Raw genomic sequence first — 23,484 nt, 5'->3', positions numbered from 1 at the left:
TTTTTTATAGTATGTCTGGTCAAACTTTCCATTTTGGTGTGTACCTGATGAGGGAAAGAGACTTAAATACACAATGGAGGAAATGCATACCTGCTATTTAGATTAACCAAATTTCTAATTCTTTAAATATAAATGAATAGTCAAGGATAATTAGACAATGTTGATTTCAACATCAGAAGAGAATGAATAACAGAACTGCTGACCCAAAAGACCAAAACTTATAGCGGTAATTCAGAAAGTAAAAGAGATTTTAAAAGTTCTAATTGGTATACACAGACAAATTTATGAAATCAGCAGAAAATGTACTGAAAAGGCAACATTCAGAAACCAGGAAATTAAAACACACACACAGAGAGGAAGAAGGGCAAAAAGGGAGGTAGGGGAAGGGGGAGGGGGGAGAGGGGAAGAGAGAGAGAGAGATCTGGCAGAGGGCAGAATGCAAAGACTGAGTAAAAGGGGATAAAATCTTTGTTATAGAAGATAAAATATCAGAAAAAGATTGAGGGGAATATTTTATAAGAAATAAATTGATTTCTCATAGTTTAAGAAAGACGAAAATCTTTAGATTATATGGTCCTCCAGGGATTTGTAGAATAGTCAGTCCCACATATTGATAAAACCTTCTGAAGTTTCAGAGCACAAAGATAAAACAGAAGACTGTAAAACGTTTCCAGAAAAATATGACATGTCTCCGATAAACATACAAGTGATCAGTGGGCACGAGATTTGGTCACTCATGGGACATGTTTGAAAACAAACGAGTACTATTTTCTGAGTTTTAATAGAAAAGGATTATATACCAATATAATATAGCCTTGGTGATTTGATTTGACAAAAGAGGTAGGGGAGGAGGATTTGTGGCTGTTTTATATAATTATATATAAAATACACAACCGAAATACTCAAGAGTAGTGAATCTTAGTTGATGTCGTAGTATTACCATTAAAAAAAACACAGACTTCAGCCTTGGTTATTTCATTTAACCTCACAGTCTTAGTTTCCGTGCCTTTGAAATGCTGGTGATGCCTATTTTACTAGCTCAGCACAGTTTTGAGGATGCCATGAAGTAATTCGTTGAAAATGCTTTAGTAACTGTTAAACATAATTTACAGATAAGTTTTCCACCTCTGTCTCTTACAACTTCTCACTCATGAATAAGTCACTCAAGTCAATATCACCATTTTATTTCATGAGCACTATTGGATGTAATATTTCTTTTGAAATTTTGATCTTTAGCTGGAAGGTCTTCTCATATCATTATGATGGACTGGGAGCTACGGGAAGTAGGAGAGAAGGCCAAAGGTCTGAAGTGCTCTGTTAACGAGCCATGTTTTAAATTAGAAAAATTTGATTTTGCATAAAAATTTAAGTTGAAATGGACAAATGCTAATGTTGTCTTATTTTTTTTATATATAAATTTATTTATTTGGCTGTGTTGGGTCTTCATTTCTGTGCGAGGGCTTTCTCTAGTTGCGGCGAGCAGGGGCCACTCTTCATAGTGGTGCGTGGGCCTCTCACTGTCGCAGCCTCTCTTGTTGCGGAGCACAGGCTCCAGATGCGCAGGCTCAGTAGCTGTGGCTCACGGGCCCAGTTGCTCCGCAGCATGTGGGATCTTCCCAGACCAGGACTCGAACCTGTGTCCCCTGCATTGGCAGGCAGATTCTCAACCACTGCGCCACCAGGGAAGCCCTGTTGTCTTATTTTTGCATCTATGCTCTCAGTCTTTTTGCACTGGATTTGGTACACTGGATAAATGAAAGTACAATACCTTCTTTGCTACTAGGAAAATTCTCTGGCCTAAGAGAACTTGGGTGCTCTCCTCTATGAAACATATTCCTGATGGATTCTAGAAGTGATGTGGGTTAAGCTGTTTAGTGAACAGTGAGATACCTTTCCATATTTTAAAATCTTGAAATATCCTAGTTCCTGTATACAAATGCCAATCTACTTCAATCAAGCCTAATGGCCAATTTCTCTCTTTACAGTTTCTCTTCTCTGAAGAGTCAAACTTGCTTGTATTGCTTTCATTGAAGCCTTTAATCCAGCTCTTGCAAGTGCTATCCTGGAAGCTGCTATTTTCCCCTAATTTTCTATTCTTATTCTAGTGTGTTTCAATCCACATCCCTATGGCCATGTCAGTGGCTTTTTGATTATGAGTTGATGAGTTTTAGAAAGATTATTTTTGCTTAGAAGAGTGCCAATAATATTTTGCTTTGTCATCAGAACTTAATTTCATTATAGGACTAGTGAGTGGCCAGAGCATTTTCCCTTTGGATGTCTACTATACAAGTGCAATACAGATTCCAGGAGTAGGCTGAATAGCATATACAAACTCTTATATATTGAAAAGTAATCAGAATAGGGTTTAGCTATTAAAGATTGTCCACATCTATGAATATTTTTGCATATGAATGATTTTCAGTGAGAGTCTATGATTGCTCTACATAATTTTCCCAATTAACTTACATTAAATTTCAATTGCCTCTTGTGTTTCAGCATTCTGGAGGGGTGCGTGTGGGTGGGTGTATGTGTGTGTGTGTGCCCTTCGAAAGAAGTATCATTTAGCCACTGCTTTCAAATACAGAAACGGAATGTAATGTTATTTTCAATACAAATATAATTTATATTAGAGCTAAATTTTTTCATAAATGGATAAATGTATTTTGTTCAATGAGCTATATTGTTGTTCATCTAAGAGAAGAAGCAGTGGCTACAGGTAGAAGTTACTGTGTAGTGTCATCAGCCATTTATTTTATCAGGTGTCTGGAATGTTTGTCAATTCCATCAGCTTGTTTTTGTACAAAAGATTTATGCCCAGTTGTGCTTCTCTGGTGGTCACTTTTGTTTGAAGATTACAATTTTTCTTTGTAAGTATATGCTTCTTGTTTCCCAACATCTTTGTGTGACTGATATGTTACTTTTTTACCCCTAAGACTTTTAGAGATAAATAATTTAATTTGCATGAATGAATTTCCTATGGTATATATTTGATAAGCCACTCTAATTTAAAGGAAGGTGACTTCTACATTTAATTGAATCTGATAAAGTAGTTGCAAAAGACATTTTCCAAATGAATTCTCCTTATGCATAAAAATCTCTGCTTTCTTACAAACATGTCTGTTGCAACTTAAAAGACACAATAATACAGACATTAAACAAGGGTTAAATAATAAATCAATATTGTGTCCTCTTATCAAATTGCATGAAGGTCTTCCCTGGTGGTGCAGTGGTTAAGAATCCGCCTGCCAATGCAAGGGACACAATCTTCCATCCCTGATCTGGGAAGATTCCACATGCTGCAGAGCAACTAAGCCCATGCGCCACAACTACTGAGCCTGCACACTAGAGCCCAAGTGCCACAACTAATGAGTCTGCATGCTGCAACTACTGAAGCCCGCACGCCTAGAGCCCATGCTCTGCAACAAAAGAAGCCACCGCAGTGAGAAGCCGTGCACTGCAACAAAGAGTAGCTGCTGCTTGCCACAACTAGAGAAAGCCCGTGCACAGCAACGAAGACCCAATGCAGCCAAATACATAAATAAATAAACTTAAATTGCATGATCTGTTCTAAAAAATAGCTTGGATAAAATACATAAAAATATTGGGCTTCCCTGGTGGCGCAGTGGTTGAGAGTCCGCCTGCCGACGCAGGGGACACAGGTTCATGCCCCGGTCCGGGAAGATTCCACATGCCGCGGAGCGGCTGGGCCCGTCAGCCATGACCACTGAGCCTGCGCGTCCGGAGCCTGTGCTCCGCAATGGGAGAGGCCACAGCAGTGGGAGGCCCATGTACCACAAAAAAATATATATATATATATTAGCAGTAGTTGTCTATGAATCATAGTTATATCAACAATTTTACCATCTCCATAAATTCGGCATAAAAATGCTTAACAATGAGTATACAAGTCTTTCATGATCAAGGTATTTTTAAATTAATAATTTTTAATTTAAAATTTAATAAAGAAGTTATCTGTAAAAAAGAAAGCTTACCTAAACACTACAAAAAATTATGGCTGTGTTAGATCCATGGGGTCCTCTACTATATAAATCACAGAAATCACAGCATATTAAGATCAGATCATGAGACTTTTTTTTTTAACAGATGAGTAGAATGAGTACCAAAAATATTAAATGATTTTTCCAATGAAAAATCACTTTGCTGTGCACCTGAAACTAACACAACACTGTAAACCAATTATACTTTTAAAAAGTAGGAAATATTTAATTATACATTCTTCTTTTCAGAAACAAATTACTGAATGAAATAGTTTGGGATTGATAGAATCGTTGTAATGACTTCTTATTAATTTGATTTCCTCTATAAAGACCTGATCACATTCTTGTCACATTCTGAGATCCTGAGGCTTAGGATTTCATGGAAGGACATGATTCAACCCACAGCATATTCTGATTTAAGGCCCAACTGGGCCGTGCCCTTTAACACTTCTAACCCTCAAAGAAGGAAAGTTCAGAGTCTTTCAAAATCCAGATATAAAAAAGACAAATCTCTTCTGCTCTGACTCACATTTGAGAATAACTGACTCTATTATCCTAAGGGCTCCCTCCTTGGCCTTTATGTTGCCTTCTCTGTGTCTCATCGCCAGATTGGGTCCTCTCACTCTCCTTTGCCCCTTGCTACTGAGATTGGGTTCTCCTGGCTTCATCAGTTCCAGGCAGGCATATTACCTGCATGAGTTCCTGGCTTCATTCCTCAGTGAACCTCAGGTGGCTGGCCCTCCTGAGGCAGCTACTCCACTTTGCAGCCCAGTAACTGCCTTTGTATCAAGTGAAAATGGACGTTCTAAGAAATCAATCCTACCTGTCAAGGAGGTACTATTTCAAATTCTAATTCCCCTCCCTTCCAAGTGCCTTCTGGTAAGGAGGGCTAGTTTGACAATCTTTCTGTTCTCTGCACTTTGATCAAGGGTTGCTTTGTGCTCTTCCTTGGGCATCATACCTCATTCTTGCCCCCATGCAAATGGGTCTGCCATTTTGTGAGCAGGGTTAGTCATTTTACTGCCACACCAGCAAGTTCTCAGGCACCCAGTGGGGGCCAAACCAAGTCCGCTTGATTTAATTGCCATTCACATGCCAGCTCCAGGAAACAACATCTATTTGCTTGGTGAAACTGATGCTTCACAGTTCTGCTTTGAATTTATCATCTTCCTAAAAAGCTCATACAAACCCCATGTACATGTACTCAATTTAACCCTTTAGGAAGAGTCATAGCGTAGAGGACCAAGTGTATGCCAGAAACTCTGCAAAATATTTTATAGCTATTGCATCTTCAGTCCACAGAAGACATTCATGAGCGATGCCTTACTGTTTACATGTTTTGGATGGAGAAATTACTACAATTTATTGAAGGTTTACTATAAACCTTTTTGATTATTTGTGTCCAGTAAGGTCTTTGCAGGAAAAGGATTGAAGCCAAGCAGGACCCTGTGGGGCTCCTGGGCACGAAAGCCGTTCTGTGTCACCCATTTCTTGATTACAGGAAATAGGCTTCATTCAGCCTCCATGACCTTCCCTGAATTCCAAAGAGCAGGTTCAAACAGCTGTTAATCAGGGAAGGGAGGGGAAGTGGAGACCAGGGAGGAACAGTCAAGAAACAATAGTGCAGCCTTGGGGCGGGGTCCTGGTTCCCCCTCAAGGGATATACCTAACAATATCTTTGAGCTGTCTTGCAGATACTGTAACCCCCACCAGGTGGGAGAAGTTAACTGTTTGCTGCCCACAAACACGTAGACCCCAGACCAGCTGGAACTGGAAGGTTGACGATGCTGACTCCCAACCTCCTCACCACCAACCAATCAGAAGAATGTCCACAAGCTGATCATGCCCTCCCCTTTGAACCATTGCTATAACACTCCTCACTACCCTCTCCAGGTCGGGACACACAGTTTTGAGGGCATTAGCCCACTGTGGCCCCCTTTGCCTGGCAAAGCAATAAAGCTATTCTTCTCTACTTCAGCCCAAAACTCTGTCTCTGAGATTTAATTCGGTGTTGAGGTACAGAGGCCAGATTCAGCATCAGGATGGCTCAAACCAGGATATGTTAATGCAAAGCAATGACAAAGAAACAATACTGAGGCACCCAGTCGTCCTGACATGGTAAGATTTATCATCTCCAGAGCCAAAGGGACTAGAAAAGAAGATATATCAAGAAGCCAGGAAGCAGCTGGAGCCCCAGTGGGAGCTGGAGCATAATATAGGGCTCAACTGGCAGGTGCTCTCATCCAGAAAGGATATATCAATCAATATGGACTTAATAAACATCACAAAAATTCTATAGGCACATGTGTTGCTAAAATTAAGGGCTCAGAACGTAGACTGTCTGGGTTCAATTGCTAACATTATCACCTAGAGAGGTAGTTCTCAAAGTGCGGTCCTCTGACCAGGAACGTCGGCAAATCTTGGCTATACCCTGAGCCTACTGAATCAGAAGTTCCAGAGTCGGGGCCCAGGAAACTATATTTTAATGAACTTTCAAGGAAATGATTATGTACATTCAAAATTGAAAACCACTGGCCTAGGTCAAGTTACTTAACCTCATAGAAGCTCAGGTCCATCCTCTCAAACAGAGATAATGACCATAAGTACCTTTTAGAGTTGTTTGAAGAGTTAAATAATGTAACAAAGGTAAAGCTTGGAAAAGGGCAAGAGCACACAGCACATTTCAGCAGCTCTTTTTTACTACAATTAGTAGTCCCCAGTCTATTTTTATTAAGTAAGAGGAAGAAGTATTTGCTCTTGACGCAGTACAACATAGTTGCTCAAGGCCCAGAAGCTACATTTCCTGAACTCAAAGCCTGGCTCAGCTCAGACCTGGGGAGTTATTCTCTCTTAGTCTTCTGTTTTCTCACCTGTAAAGTGGGTATAGTAATCAAAGTCCCTATATCAAAAGTTAGAATAGTTCTTACTACATACCAAGATTTGAATTTGAATGTTACCTACTGTATTTATTTCAAAATATTTATTTATCTGAATATTTATTTCAAAAATTCTATTTGGTTCCATCCCTTAAAAAAAAAAACCAAACCAAACAAAAACCTCTTTCCCACTTTCCTTCACAAGCAGTCCTTCAATCTATATACCTCCTGTACTTGTTTACTTTTGAGGAGTTCCTAAGCGCTTCTCCCAGGTGAATTAAAGCTGAGGAAGGATAAACTGAAGAGAAGAGACCTTAAATAATTACAAGTAAAAATGCATGTCTGTACTCACTTTAAGGGCTCAGGACAATCTTAAACCTTTTTAAAATCTACTTAGTTACCTTTCACAGGTCACAGGTAGTTGCCTGTAGATATGAGCTTCTTGTGCTGAAGAAAATCAGAGTTTAGGCTACTTATAAAATACTATCTTGAACCCTGAAAGCCAATTTAGCATTTCATGTCACTTTCAAAGTTTTTCTCACTTCAGCAAGAGCCACTCATGTTGTCTGGGATGTTTGGTAATTGAGTTTCTCAAGGAATATGTGACATATTGTGATGTAGTGTAAAAGGATTTCAGAGTTATCCATTCCCAAACCCTTCATAATCGACTAAAAATATATCTCGGTGTCCCGTCCCCTGCCTGTGCCTCAGGAGACCCTACCAACCTCATATTTCTTAATCTGATCTTATTTTCTGGTCATCAATTTGATTTCTCAGCAACTGGCAGGGATTGGTCTTCTTTGAATAGCCTCGTGTCTATAAATCTTTATTTCTATTTTTTCAATATTCCTCCCAGTCTCTGTTGATCTTAACCCCTAAATTTTTATCACTTGTAGCCTGAATTACAAGTGACCTTTTCATTGCTATCGGTCAAGTTTCCACTTAATAAGGTTGGAATGGCCCTTGGCATTTAAAAAAGAATAATGAGCAGTCCTCAGAATGAAAGGTAGAGAGTAGAAATACAGAGTGGGTGGGGAGAGCGAGAGGGGAGTTGCGGGGAAGAGAAGAAAATGAAAGAAAAAACCCAGTGCTTTGAAAGTTGAGGCTTCACTGCCTGTACTTTCCTTCTTATTTATGCTTCACCTATTTAACTCCCTGTTTTAAATGAATGATTGTTTACTTTTTCTGGAAAAATAACTGAATAACTTGAGTCCCATCATGAACCACTATGAATAAACTAAATACTTCATATGATAAGTTTATTATTAGAGGGGAAAGAAGCCCAACACTTTTACTACCCACCAAAATGTACCTTTCTATAATAACAAAAAGTGAATCACTTATAATTTTGTATTTTCTGTGTAATGTTTTTAAAGATGTGCTTTACAAACATTTAAATGTGCTTCAAAGAGGTGACTATTTCCTTGTACAAAATATTTCTTGCCTAGTCCCTTTCAACCTTCTTTGAACATGGAAAATTTAATCATGATGCTGGAGAACATCCATCTTATGCAAAGGTTTTCCTTTTAATTGTTCACCTTCTCTCCTCTTGATTCTTTGACAAATATGTCAGATGTGCATTTTGTCATTCAACATGCATGTAGCAGACATTTCAGTGAGTCAATGGTAACTGCTACAAGAATAATTCCATCGTTTGGGAATTTGGGTCCAAGGGAAATAGACATGTGACTAAAAGAGACATTCACCTAGAGAATGACAAAGAAATGTCAGAAGAAAATAAATCTCCTACATGATTCAGAATACTTCAGCAACATGAAAAAAGGCGCTAGATTAAAATGATCATCAATATAATTTGGAAAGAAGATGCACTCAAAGGGCCTCAATTTGAATTTTTGTTCTACTGGTTATTTTAGATACAAGGATTGATTTTTCATAGACTTAATGAAGTGATAAGAATAGAAGGGTGATATATAGTATAACATGTGTAACAGCCCCAGCAAAGGACGCTCCCTCCAACAAATCATTGCTAGGTTTCCTCTCGAGCATGGCGGAAAGGAAACTATTGGGTGATCCTATTGGTTGGGCATTTATGGAACAACTACTATGTATCCAGGCTTATTTATGTCTTATAGGTTAATAAAATTATGTTTAAAAACCTTTCTAACATAAATAACAATTTATCACAGATGTTGAGGAAAATATTAACAAAGAATATGATCTCTGTTACTATGTTAAATACTTCAGTGTATAGAAAATTAGAATATATATGAGAGCACCGTAACATAAAAGAAGCTAGAACAATATTATGCAAACCATTTTCCAAGGTGTCTCAGTAAGAGGATCTATAAGAAAAAAAGTGTATAAAATTTGAATATAACATTATTTTAAAAATTCAACATAAGCATTCACATAGTAAAGCCTTTGAGAATTGCTCCAGATTAATAATTTTTTAATATTTGTAACTTAAATTACTGGCATCTAAAATGGGTACGCTTGTACTATATAATATATAATTATATACAATAAATTATGCATATATTACTATTAATATACATAATATATATTCTAAAATGCTATCAAAGAACCTGTCCATTATTAAGAACTATGAAAGAAACCCATACTGCCAATTGAACTATGACACATTTTCTTATCACAAAATTTTACTTTATACTTACTGAGAGATATGTTTTCATGGAATTTTATCACATATTACTTCTATGCATGCATAAAAACATAAGTGAAATAAACTGGTTAAGATTTTCCTAAAATATTTTTCAAGTTTACAGTTTGAAATTTGGAATCCCTTTTCTATCTAGAGTAATGAATGTCCATATTTTCCCACAAAATATCTACCTCTGTTGCATCAAAAGCGTTGGTGGCACAGGACTTCTTAAAATAATCTTACAAGTACTAAAAGTCATTAGAGATAATTCCTAACGTGGCTTTGCAACTGAATACAGCTAGCCTGCTTGTTTTCTGGGTTTGGGAATAAAGCACACCCCTCTGCTTGACCACATTTAGCCATCTTATAGCTATTTGCTTCCTAGGAAATAAAAGAGTGCTACAGTATTGTCTTTGAGATTCGCTTCTAAGCCACTGACGCCCAATCTACACCTTTTGATCTTGCAGTGCACATGTGTAGGAAATGACAATCATTACCCCATCATGATTGCGAGAGGCACTTGATTTCAAGAGACGGTAATGTGTGGAGGAAAAATGCACCTCAGAACAAATAAAGCATGTCATTCCTTTTAAAGGTCAAGCATGGCATTAGAATGAGGACATTTTGGCCCTCAATGAAACATTCTGAAATCAGTTGAGTGTGCAAAGGGATGATGGCAAATTTCCTTTAGTGAATTTAACCTCAACTCTTCTATCCTGTGGCTAACGACAAAGAATTTCTCTCGTGGGGAGTCAACTTGGGAGCAAAACAGGAGACAATCTGTAAGAAATACTGGGTGCTAAAAATGGCTTCTTTCATGTATTTAAATATACATAATCTGTTTCAAATATTCTCACTATTCATCTCCTGGACTTGCCATTAGCTTTGGGGGTAGGGGGAGCTCTTTTGAAGACCTGAAATACTATGTTAAGTGATAAGTTTTTCAACTTACATAGAAAGTAAGTTATACTGGCACAAGTATATTGAAATTAACAACATTTTGAATTTCTGAGGTTTTCTGAATATACTGGGTTAAATAAAAGGGACTTCTATGGAAAAAAGTTTAAAATTTTTTCAACATTCAATATAGCTACATGCAGAAATAAAAAATGTGCATAGCTCTAGCCAACTTCTGTTTCCAAGAAGATGTAGTAAATGTACTTTTCCCTCTTTCTCCCACTAACTACAATGGGAAATCCTGGACATTATATATAAAACAGTCATGAGAAGATGCCAAAAGGTAGAGGAAACAAGGTAAATTGGCTACGAAACTTGCAACCTGGGGAAAGACACAGTGGCGTGTTCCCTGGGTTTTCTCTTTGCCCCACATATCCCGGACTGGGAGCTGAATAACCCACAATGTGGAAATGTCAACAGTGCACACTACAAAAGCACCAGAGAAGTCCGCTCTCTTTAGCCAAAGGAACAGTCTAGGGCAGTCTAGCTAAAGAAAACTTTTAGACAATAACCACTTTACTCCGGCCAAACATTGCAGAAAAAAACTTGTGGATGACCACCCCTGCTCACCCCAGCAAAGGCCGAGTGGTTAGCCTAGACCTCCACCCTCATGGAGTTATAAAAGGTGCCCCCAACCCCCTGGGTTGGTGTTAGGCAAGATTAAGCAGGGAGGAAGGACCTTCCTTCCCTCCAGCCGATGAGGCTCCCTCACCATGCACAACGTCAGTGTCAGTTATATGGGGATCCTAAATGTTCACCTCAGTCTGGCAGGAAGGAGGCAGCACCATTTGTCCTTCCATCTTTGCCATCACAAGTTTCTATGGGCAGCATTCTTCTCACATTGCCTCCCTCTCCTCCATCTCTAGTCCTGCAAGCGTTCAAGGCTCTGCCTTTTGGTTCCTCAGAAGCCAGTGCTGTGCTTTGTCAAGTTTCAGACAACACTGATGTCGAATGTAAGTAAAGCAGTTTGTTCTTTCTCTCTTTGCTGCCTGGCGCTCTCCGGATTTTAGAAAGTTTTGTGACTATATAGCATCCAATGGCATTTTACCTTCTTGAAAAAGTAAACTGGGTTGCAGTTTGTTCGATGTCAGTGTAAAATTCTGAAAGTTTGAGAATAACTGAGGGGAAAACTTGAGAATGAAAACTATACGCTAAGGAAGGCTGAACAGAAAGCTTGAGGGAAACTGGATTTTGATGACTCCATGAGGTCAACAGTGGATTGCCTACTTCTTATTTACAAGAAGAAAAATAGACTGATTAGTAATTTAAACCACTGCTTTCCAGGTTGTCTGTTGCTTGTAGAAAAATGCAGTACCATTTGATATACTTGCCATTCTGTGTTTCATACCCTTGCAGAGGTATGACTTTTTCACAGTGCCTCCTTCTTTCAGCTGTTAAGTTTAGGCATTAAGTTGGATTTGAGAGTGCTATGCAGGTGTTTAGATATCCAGAGGAACAGTAAGAATAAGCTCTCTGGAGTGACCACCACTTTCCACACATGGACTAATATGAAATATAGTTAAATCAGAAGTGAGATGAAAGCCCTGAATCTTGTTTCCATTTCAGAAGAGTGCCCTGGGTACACGGAAGCCTGACATTGCAAAAGAAACAATTCTGTGGGAGTTTAGTCTCCATCTCTTGATGTCAGATTTACAGAGAAATTTACCACCTGTCAATTGGAGGGGGGGCGGGGAGATGTCCTGTGGCCTCTCCCCTCTGACTCGCAGCCTCCCACTCAGAGCAGCAATGGGGTGAGGGACCTAAGTGTTTCTCAAATTTGAACTTATAAGAATAAAGGATTATTGTGGGCATGTCCATGGGATTACAGAGCTGAGAAACTTGAAAAACTAAAGTTAATCATAAATCATTTTGATGTGAGTTTACAAATTTGAAATAGTTTTTCATTCTACAGGTTACTTCTGTTAGGAAATAGCCCTTATTTCTTAGGAAATTTCTGTTCCTTAGGAAAACTCCTTAGAAAACAGAGTAACAATGACATACTGCTTCATGTTTTGCACTTTTCCTTAGCAGAGGAATTGCTGGGATCCTCACTTGTTGGTTGGTACAGGGTCCAATAACTGTCACTCTTTAATGTCACATGGTCATTTCCTTCATTAAACCCACATATAGAGCTCATAGTAAATATGAAAAACTGTGAAAAGACAGTTTCTTTCATGAGGCACTTATTATATACATATGTATCTGTTTAGTATGTATCTGAAATTATTATATATATATATATATATATATATATTTCTACTTGTTTAGTGTCTGATTCACCTAGCTTGCATGTTAATTTTATCAGAGCAGAAATTACATCTAATTTGTTCATCCTTGACTTCCCAAATCTTAGCACATAGTAGGTTCAACATGCATTTGCTGAAAAAATGAAGGCATGAGTTATTAAGTAAAAATGAAAGTCAGGATTTATGATGTGCTATTAATTTCAAGAATAAATGTATAACTTTGGAATTACTGTGAAATGACTTGAAAAATTACTTGAGATCCTGACCTACGTGGTATTATAAAAGCTCATAGAATTCTTACTGGCATAAGAAAGGGAATGTTCCTGCCTAGTGACCACAATAATCTTTGAATATGCTTTTTAAAAATGTTCTAAATGGTTTAATAATACTTTCAATTCTTGTATGTAGTTTCAAGAAACTTACTAAGTTACCAGGATTTAGCCAAGAAAAGAATGTCATTGCAATGGCCAAATATATCTCAGTAAAATAAAAATATTTTACTGCAAAGCTACCAACACAAAGAGACTTAAAGAACTAGAAGTGACAGTATGGCAGAAAACGCCGGTTGACTGATTTTTTTCCCCCAAAGCACCTGAAACCATGGATCTGTCCTTTGAACATAGTCTTCAAATCCATCATACGACTTTCTAGTAAAATGGTTTTAGTTTTATTTGACTAAAATTGAAATGTGACTAGAATTGGAAAAAAAAAAGAAAGAAATGCAATCTTACAGTCTACATATAGCCACAGATAGAAAAACATTAACCAGTAGACAACTGCTCCTTTGTTAGGGAGAAATTACAATGACAGTATTTTTCAAAGTTAGTTAACAGAAAATCATACTCATGTTCCTTCATCCCACTGAGACTTATGGCTTATGTACGGATCTTCATTTGGATATTTTAGGGTAGATCTCCACTCAGACAACACGGGTACATAGCCATATTAGAAAATAATTTTGCAAAATAACGAGGCTTCCTTTAAATGAGAGACTAAGTAATTTACTAGACTCCCATATCTGACCATTACATACTTTCTCTTATTTTTAAATGTTTCTCAAGTATCATAATCATCAGTTGACAACGCTTTTGAAAGTTAATAAAAACCAGCCTTGCTCTTTTTCAGTATTGCTTTCATTGCAGTGGACATTAAACTCTCATATAGTGCCTATAGCAAATATGAAAAACTGTGAAAACGGTCTTTTTCATGAGGCGCTCCTCATATGCATATGCATTTATTCAGTAACACTATTTGCTTTGGATGCTGAGTGGCTTAAAATATATATGACCTACAGTTCTATTAATGGACCTGAAATTGCCACATGAAAGCCCACTTTTAAAATCTGAGTTACAGGGTTTCCCAGAGGTCTTTGTTAAAATTCCAACATACTGCTTTGGGAAGGATAACGTATCGAACTAGTGCTCAGCAAATTATGGCCACAGGCCAAATCTGGCCCATTGCTTACTTTTGTACATAAAGTCTTAACGGTACCAGCCTCACCTATTCATTTACATAGTGCCTAGAGCTGTTTTTGTGTCACAATGACAGAGTTGAGTAGGTGCAACAGAGACTGTATGGCCTAAAAACTAAAAATATTTACTATCTGGCCCCTTAGAGAGAAAGTAGCTGACCCTGTGTTAAACCATTAGTAACAACTAACTTTGAACTATGCTTATGAGATTCAATATATACTAGTGAATACTTTGTAGAGAAGGCAAAAGAGAACCTAAAAGGACAATGTCAACTTCCATGGCCGTGGGTGCTAACATCCTGGAAAGGCACATGAGCTGCAGGCTACCTCAGAGGTAAAATAAGGAAGAAGAGGTGAAATTAATGGGAGTGAACCAAAACATCAACTTTAGCTACTCAATCATTTTGCCAACCAGTGCCTTGCTAAACAAAGGAGTGAAGTTAAAAAAAATGGGGGTGTGGGAGGTACAGCTTACTGGGTGTAAGATAGACTCAAGGATGTACTATAGGACACAGGGAATATAACCAATATTTTGTAAAAACTGTAAATGGAAAGTCACCTTTAAAAATTGTATAAAAAATTTAAAAATATTTAAATGCAGGTTCTTTAGTAAGTTTCTATCTGAGTCACTTTTAATTACCATGGCTATTTAACGGTACCCTGATTACATACATACTGCTTCCACAACAAGAGCAACAGCAACAAAATATCAGAAGAATGCACCTTTTGGTTCTTTGCTGGATAAAGTAAGATGCAAAAGATTGATTTTAAAGAGAAATTAAACTACCGTTGTTTTACATTTGGACCTTCACACATTTTAGTAGCTTAAGTTAAAGAACAACTTTCGTTTTATAACAGCTTAATACACAATCCCAAGTGTTTTAGAGAGTTTTATCATAAAATTTAGTAATACACAAGAATAGCATTTTCTGCTGTAATCAACATATGAAAACACAAGGAAAGCAAGTTCAAATATGTGGTCTCATTGCAAACTCCCAAACTGAAATACAATTATCAGCTAGGATTTACATTTCCATGTGGGGAAATGTGAACATGGGTTTATAATAAAGAGGTTTTTAAAAAATCAAATTATGTGGAAGGAAAAAATTTTTAATTTCCTGTCTAACTCCTGGAAAAGGAATAGAAAAATTCAAAAATCACAAACCAACTATGCATGGGTTTAAAGTGTTTCAGATTATTGGCAAAAATTCCTGGAACTGAGACAGACATCATAGCACAGGTGTGCTTACTAGGACAACTGCAGCTACATGTTCTGTGACCCAGCAGGGGATGAAATGGCCAGAGCCGTTAGCCAACAAAAAGTCACACATGACATCAGCTTTCAGCCAAGATGGATGAGCACTATGAACCAGTTTAAACTCCTGCCTTGACATACTAAAAACTAATTAAATATTTGAAACAGTGATTTTAAGATATTGGACAACAAGCAACACAGAACAGTTCTTCCTGAGAGAGGGTAAACAAATGAGATGAGCCCTACGACTAGCCTAGCCAGTCCAGAGAGTTTCCTTTACATAAAGCTGGGATCCTCAAAGATCATTACTGTGTGACTGGGATAGTCCGGTCATAGTATATGCATATTTTGAGCTTTGATACTGCAAACAGTTTCGCAAAGAGGTTGTACAAATTTACACTCCCAGCAGCAGTGCAAGAGAGTATTTTTTCACTTGTACCGTTTTTCATGTATAATAATTTCTTATTGTGATTTTGATTTGCATTTCCTTAAGAACCTTTTCAAATGTTTATTGGCTATTTGAATATCCTTTTTGGTGAAGTACACATAAGTCTTTATACATTTTTTCTTTTGGTTTGACTTTTTTTGTTGTCTGGTTTTTGTTGTTGTTGTTCTAACAACAACAGGAAGTTTTGAGTATTGTAGATCTGAAGTATTTGCTCTTTGTATTGAAAATATCTTTTACTACTCTCTGGTTTGCCTTTTTTACTATTTTATTGGTGTTTTTTGACTGACAGAAATTTGTAATTCTATTAACATGTAATTTGTTAAGAGTGTTTTTGCTTAATACTTATTAGGTTCTGTTTAAGAAATGTTTACCTTGCACATGGTAAGGGATTTTAAAATAATCTCAGAAAGTAATAGCTCAACCAGACAGAAATTAGTAAAAATATAGAAGATCTCAACAACACAATTAGCAAGTTGATCTGATGGACTAGAATGGAACCCTGTGCCAAATGATAAGATAAAATATATTTTATAAGCACACATTCTTTGAGTCTCTTTCATAATAACTTGATAAGAACATCTAATAACAACTAATACATGCTAATATTGTTTGGATTTTCAACCACTTCTCCTAGTGCTACATAATCATTAGATACATGGCTGGACATCCAAGTAATAGCAGGTGATAGTTTAATTAAATATTTTGCTAATGTATAACATGAATTGCTACCTTTTTCACTGTCAGGATTCTAACATCATCACCCCATATCCACAAATCAGGATTGGTTCATAATCTTGCAGTAACAAAAAGAATCAAAATCTCAGTGGGTTAACACAACAAAAACGTATTTTATGCTGGTGCCACATATTGGGTTGGCCAAAAAGTGCCTTCGGTTTTAAAGTAAAAATAAAAGACACATTTTTCATTCTCACCAAGAACTTTATTGAACAACGTATTCACCCTTTTGTTCCACTACCTTCTGCCATTTTTCAGGCAACTTCATAATTCCATCTTCCCAAAACGTTTTATCTTTTTGAGCAAAGAACTGTTCCAGTTGCCTTTTACAGTCTTCCAGAGAATTGACAGTTTTTTTCCATTAAGAGAATTTTGTAAAGACCGAAATAAATGGAAATCTGAAGGTGCAATGTCTGGTGAATACGGTGGATGGATCAGAAACTCCCAGCCAAGCTGTAATAGTTTCTGCCTGGTCATCAAAGAAACATTCAGTCTTGCGTTATCCCGATGGAAGATTATGTGTTTTCTGCTGACTAATTCTGGACACTTTTTGTCGAGTGCTGCTTTCAGTTGGTCTAATTGGGAGCAGTACTTGTTGGAATGAATTTTTTGGTTTTCCGGAAGGAGGTCATAATAGAGAACACCCTTCCAATCCCACCATATACACATCACCTTCTTTGGATGAAGACTGGCCTTTGGTGTGGTTGTTGGTGGTTCATTTCACTTGCCCCACCATCTCTTCCATTCCACATTATTGTACAGTACCCACTTTTCATTGCCCGTCACAATTTGTTTTAAAAACGGAACGTTTTCATTACGTTTAAGCAGAGAATTGCATGTGGAAATACAGTCAAGAAGGTTTTTTTCACTTAATTTATGTGGAACCATAAGTTAAGAGAAAAAAATGTTCATCAAAGAGATGAACATAACCAAGCTGGTGCAAATGATTTTCAGCGCTTGATTTGGATATTTTGAATATGTCGGCTATCTCCCACGTGGTATAACATTGATTGTTCTTAATTAACATCTCGATTTGTTTGCTATCAACTTCTACTGGTCTACCTGACTTGTGGAGCATCATCCAGTGAGAAATCTCCAGCACGAAACTTTGCAAACCACTTTTGACACATTCGATCAGTCACAGCACCTTCTCCATACACTGCACAAATCTTTTTTTGCATTTCAGTTGCGTTTTTACCATTCTTTGAATAATAAAGCATAATATGCTGAAAATGTTGCTTTTCTTCTTCCCTCTTCAATATTAAAATTGAAGAAAATTCAATTTTACACAAAAATTCACCAATTTTGATGTCTTTTTTTTTAATGCATGCTGATATGACAGCTGTCACATACAATCTAACAAAATTGTTTTGAATGAAGTTAAAGACAACTGAATGCTACTAAAGCCATCTTATGGAAAACACTGAACGAACCTTTTGGCCAACCCAATAACAATGCAATTAAACACTGAGTCATGGTGATTATAGACACTTAGCAATACAGTACACGTTTCATAACAACTGGAAAGATTTGGAAATATTTTGTTAAATAGCACTACTGACTACTGCCTACAAGGGAAACATAAAAAACTTACCAAGTAATAGATTATACAATTTATCACAAGAAATACCCAAGACTCTGAATCACATAGAATTGACCAAAAGTCAGTTAAATTTAAAAGTTAGAAATTAACAGTAGAAAGCTAATGTCCACATCCCAAAATATTTGGATAGAAGATAATCATTCAGAATCTTCCAATTAACTCATCGACCAAATGAGTTATAATGGAGACCGAAATATATTTAGAACTAAATTAACAATGAAAATACAATGTGTCCAAACTTGTTAAATGTAGGTAAAGCAGTAGTTTCATAAACTCTTTGGTCTTAAATGCTTATATCAGGAAAGAATAAACACAGAATTAATAAACTTCCCAACTCAAAAAATAAGGAAAAAGAAAAAGAGCAAACTGAAAGAAGGTAATCAAAATAAGACAAAATTTTAAATGACAATAATTATTAAATAGCAAATAACAAAAATTAGAGATAAAACTCCAAAACATTTTATTTGAAAAAGAGCAAATGCAAAAATTTGGCAAAACTGAGTACTAAAAAAATGGATCATTTATTGAATAAGGTCATAAATGTGAAAAGCCAGACTGAAAATTTTTTTTAAAAAGTAGTGAGGAATATCTGTGTGATGCTGGGGAGGGAAATAATTTTTAAACAAGACACAATAAGAGCAAACCAAATTCAAAAGAAAAGATTTATGAATATGATTACACTGCAATGAAAACTTCCTTACAATGACATACAGAATAAAAAAGTGAAAAGACAAGCCACAAAGCACAACACCAACAAATAATTTTTCCATAATTTAAACCAGTCTTTGAAATCACTAACCAAAATAAAAAAAACCCAAGAGAAAACTGGACAAAGTTATGAATAGTCAATGCACACGGAAGTAAACCAAATGCCCAATATATGAAAAGCTCAACTTCAGCAGCAAACATGAAAAAGTAAATAAAAACAAAAATGGAAAACAACTTACTATCATCTCAATAGGCGAAGTGCCATAGTTCCTGTAACACCAAGGGAGAATATGGGTAAAAGGGAATTAACAATTCTACTCCTAGGTATGGATCGTGAAGAAACTCTTGTGTAAGTGCCCCAGCTGACAAATATGTTTATTACAATATTTCAAAAATTTTAATAAAAGTAAAAACAGCATCCTTTGCATGAAAATGGATAAATAAACATGCAATGATGTTAAACTTGATGAATTATATCTGTCGGCAACAACACGGATACACCTCAAAACAATTTTGGAAAGATCAAGATGGAAGAGTAGGAAGACACTGGGCTCATCTTCCCTCACAAACACATCTAAACCACAACTACATATAGAGCGACTCTCACTGAAATCAACATGAGGACTAGCAGGATAGCTATTCTATAACCAGGGCTGTAAACAAAGATTCACACAGAGTCTGGTAGGAAGGAAGGAGGAGCAATCTGGTCAGGACCCACACGCCTGGAGGGGGACACAGAAGAGGAAGGAGATATCACAGGCTCAGGGATCCTTCATGAGGAGCAAAGGGTTCAAGCCACATATTAGGCACCTGACCCCAGAGTCCAACACAAGGACAACAAGCCCCTTAACTGGTTTGAAAACCATGAAAACCAGTGGGGCTTACTGGAGGGCTACTTAAAAAAAAAAAAGAAACAGGGCTTCCCTGGTGGCGCAGTGGTTGGGAGTCCGCCTGCCGATGCGGGGGACGCAGGTTTGTGTCCCAGTCCGGGGGGGATCCCGCGTGCTGTGGAGCGGCTGGGCCCGTGGGCCATGGCCACTGGGCCTGCGTGTCCGGAGCCTGTGCTCCGCTGTGGGAGAGGCCACGGCAGTGAGAGGCCCGCGTACCACACACAAAAATAGAAACAACAAAACAACAACAAAAAAAACAAGACTCTGCTAAGAGTACATGCACAGACTTGCTTACTCCCAGTCACAACATGCAGGCAGCAGATTAAAACCTGTCTGGGACTCTGGCCAGCTTGCCAGGACCACGTCAGTATGCCCCCCTACCCAAGCCTGCACCAGGCTCCTACTCCAGCCCCTCTTTCTCCAGTGCTGCTCCCTACTAAGGTGGACGCTGTTGTTGCCAGCGAGCACTTTAATACACATATCCAGGAGGAAGCTAAACTAACTCCAGGGCGGACACTGCCATAACAGGAGCACCCATAACTACACACACTTGGGAGGATGCAAAGATAGATCAGTGGTGTGGCACCACCTCTTCTGGTCACAACTAACCTCTAACCAAGGCATGCACACCAGGGGAAAAACTGAAGGCAGCACAGAATTGCAGTCCCAATTCCTCAGACCCAGCCATACCCCAAATCAAGTCAGAGACTTCCATTACATCGGGGAGAAACCCAACTCGCTCAAGATTCCTGCTCCAGGCCCTTGGGTCCACCCTGTCCTTGATGAGGCCACTGAACACAAAAGAAGCCCCAGGGCTTACACCTGGTTCTGAATCTGGCCCCTCCAACTTTAACCCTACCTCCCACCAAGGCTGCAGCTGCCAGCACACCCCCAGGGAAGACACAGCCTATACTCCCTTTAGATCCAGCTCTCCCACCAAAGCCCCTGGGCACACTCAGACTGCACAGGGACACTTCCCCACAAGTACACACCTTCAAGACCAGGATAGATGACTGTTTCACATAATTTCATGAAGATAGAGAAAGTTAAACAAAATGAGAAGACAGAGGAATATGTTTCAAATGAAAGAAAAAGGAAAAAACCTGGAAAAAATCCCAAATGAAGCAGAGATAAATAATTCACCTGATAAAGAGTTCAGAGCAACAGTAATAAGAATGCTAAACATAGGAAAGAATAGATGAACGTAGTGAGAATTTTAATGAAAACTAAAAAAATACAAAAAGTACCAGTCAGAGCTGAAGAATATAATAATTCAAATGGAAAATTCACTAAAGGGAATAAACAGCAGATTGTGTGATATAGAAGAATGCATGAGCAATCTGGAAGATAGAATAATGGAAATCAATCAGAATAGCAAAAAGAAAAGCAAATTTTAAAAATAAGAATAATCTAAGGGACCTTTGGGACAACATCAAGTGTACTAACATTTGCATTATAAGGGTCCCAGAAGAAGAGAGATAAAAAGGCTTAGAAAATATATCTGATGAAATCATGACTGAAAACTTCCCAAACCTGAAGAAGGAAACAGATGGCCAGATACAGGAAACACAGAGGGTCCCAAACAAGATTAACCCAAAGAGACCACACCAAGACATATCATAATTAAAATGGCAAATGTCAAAGATAAAGAGAGAATTCTAAAGGTAGCGAGAGAAAAAGAGTCATATACAAGGGAACTCCCATAAGGTTGAGGGCTGATTTTTCTTCAGAAACTTTATAGGCAGGCAGCGAGTGGCATGATATACTTAAAGTGCTGAAAGGGAAAAAACTACAACCTAATATTCTACTGAGCAAGGCTATCATTCTGAATTGAAGGAGAGATAAACAGCTTCTCAGACAAACAAAAACTAAAAGAGTTCAACAATAATACTAAGCTAACCTTATAAGAAGTGTTAAAGGGTCTTAAGTGAAAAAGAAAAGGCTACAATGAGAAATAAGAAATTATAGGAAGGGAAAAATCCCACTGGCAAAGGCAAAAACATTGTAAAAGCTGTGAATCAACCACTTAAATAAGCTAGTTTGAAGGTTAAAAGACAAAACTTGTAAAATCAGCTAAAATTACAATAAATAGTTAAGGAACAGACTTAAAGATATAAAATATGACAACAAAAACACAAATGTGTGTATGTGTGGGATAAAAAAAACATAGAGCTTTTAGAATATGTTTGACCTTAAATTACCATCAGTTTAAAATACACAGATACAAGTATAGGTCAACATACTTGAACTCCACGTAACCACAAATAAAAAATCTACAACAGACACACAAAAACAAGAGAGAAAGAAACATAAATATGACACTAAAGAAAATCATCAAACCACAAAAGAAGAAACTAAAGGAAGAAGAAAATAACAGAGAAGAACTACAAAAGCAACCAGAAAACAAGTGACAAAAACAAACAATTATACACACCTATGAATAATGACTCTCAATGTCAATGATTTAAATCCTCCAATCAAAAGACATAGGGTGGATGACTGGATAAAACAAAAAAAGGCCCTTCTATATGCTATCTACTAGAGACTCACTTCAGAGCTAAAGACCACACAGACTAATAGTGAGGGGGATGGAAAAAGGTATTTCATGCAAATGGAAATAAAAAGAAAAGTGGAATAACAATACTCATATCAGACAAAGTAGACTTAAAACAAGGTCTGTAATAAAAGACAAAGAAAAAAACTATATAATGATAAAGGGATCAATGCAAGAAGAGGCTGTAACATTTGTAAATATATATGCACCTAATATAGGCACACCTAAATATATGAAGCAAATATTGACAGACATAAAGGGAGAAATTAACAAGTAACACAATAATTGTAGGGAACTTTAACACACCACTTACATCAATGAAGAGATCATCCAGACAGAAAATCAAAAAGGCAACAGTGGCTTTAAATGACACATTAGACCAGATGGCTTAATAGATAGCTACAGGGCAATCCACCCCAAAACAGCAGAATACACATACTTTTCAGTGCACATAGAATATTCTTCAGGATAGATCACATGCTAGGATACAAAACAAGTCTCAACAAATTTAAGATGGTGTAAATTACATCAAGCATCTTTTCTGACTACAATGGTAAGAAAATAAAAATCAATTACAGTAAGAAAAATGAGAAAAACACAAAGAGCATGCTACTAAAAAATCCAATGGGTGAACAGATAAATCAAAGAAAAAAAACAGAAAATGCCTGAAAACAAATGAAAATAAAAACATAACTTTCCAAAATCTATGGGATACAGCTAGAGCAGTTCTAAGATGGAAGTTTATAGTGATACAGACATACCTTAAGAAACAACCTAACCTACCATCTAAGAGAATTAGGAAAAGAACAAACAAAACCCAAAGTCAGCAGAAGGAAGGAAATAATAAGGATCAGAGTGGAAATAAATGAAATAAAGAACAAAAAAATAGGAAAAAACCAATGAAACCAAGAGCTATTTTTTTAAAGATAAACAAAATAGATAAGACTTTAGTCAGGCTCACTAAGAAGAGAGAGGGAGGACCCAGATAAACAAAGTAAGAAATGAAAGACTAGAAATTGGAACATATATCACAGAAACACAGATAACCATAAGAGAATATTATGAACAGTTATATGCCAACAAATTGGACAACCTAGAAGAAACAGAAAGATTCCTAGAA

Source organism: Orcinus orca, chromosome 9 (assembly GCF_937001465.1).
Source record: "Orcinus orca chromosome 9, mOrcOrc1.1, whole genome shotgun sequence".
Classification (NCBI taxonomy): Eukaryota; Metazoa; Chordata; class Mammalia; order Artiodactyla; family Delphinidae; genus Orcinus; species Orcinus orca.
This window is presented reverse-complemented; position numbering follows the sequence as displayed.